Source organism: Arachis ipaensis, chromosome B08 (genome assembly GCF_000816755.2).
Source record: "Arachis ipaensis cultivar K30076 chromosome B08, Araip1.1, whole genome shotgun sequence".
Classification (NCBI taxonomy): domain Eukaryota; kingdom Viridiplantae; phylum Streptophyta; class Magnoliopsida; order Fabales; family Fabaceae; genus Arachis; species Arachis ipaensis.
This window is the reverse complement of record NC_029792.2, coordinates 43,689,905-43,690,929: the sequence shown is the minus strand read 5'-3', so window position 1 is coordinate 43,690,929 and position 1,025 is coordinate 43,689,905.

Sequence of the window (1,025 nt, the reverse complement as noted above, 5' to 3'; positions counted from 1 at the left end):
TGTTAGAAATTTCTATTTATATATATATATAAACAGAAATTTAAAAAAAAAATGAGGGACAAAAGGCTACACTTATATAGAGTAGCTATAGGTATACTATTTGCTATATTTATAAAGTGATGCAGTAGCCCTGAAAAGTGTAGCCTATTCTTTAGAATTACGGTAACTATTAGTGCTGAAAAGCGTAGCCTTAGGTCCTGAACAGCATCACTTAAAAAGCGTACCCTATTCTCAAAGGCCAGAAGCGTAGCCTTTGATACAGAAAAGCGTAGCCTTTTCCTAAGGCATCACTTTTTTTTGTTTTTGGCTACACCTTTTGAAGTGTAGCTGAATGGGTGTTTTTCTTGTAGTGATACCATTCTCTTTGATCATCATTGATCATTAATTCTCCCATTTCTTCATTCACAAGTTACCACATTCGCTAGCCATTCCTATTGCTAGGCATATCATAAAGTTTAACGACGTAAGGAGTGAGATTAGAGGCTTAGAAGTCTGAAATTTGGCTTTGAAAACTCAAAAATAAACTTTGGGATGAAAACAGAGTCACGCGTACGCGTCGTCCACGCCCACGCGTGGAAGCCAACAAGATACAGTGACGCATACGCGTCCCCCATGCGCACGCGTGGATGGGAGAAAATCCAAGTGACGCCTGCGCGTCAGCCACGCGTACGCGTGGGTGCATTTTGTGCCTGATGAGCGGATAATTTATACGCTTTTTGACATTGTTTTTAGTAGGATCTAGTTACTTTTAGGGACGTTTTCATTAGTTTTTATGTTAAATTCACATTTCTGGACTTTACTATGAGTTTGTGTGTTTTTATGTGATTTCAGGTATTTTCTGGCTGAAATTGAGGGACTTGAGCAAAAATCAGATTCAGAGGTTGAAGAAGGACTGCTGATGCTGTTGGATTCTGACCTCCCTGCACTCAAAGTGTATTTTCTGGAGCTACAGAACTTAAAATGGTGCGCTTTCAATTGCGTTGGAAAGTAGACATCCAGGGCTTTCCATCAATATATAATAGTCC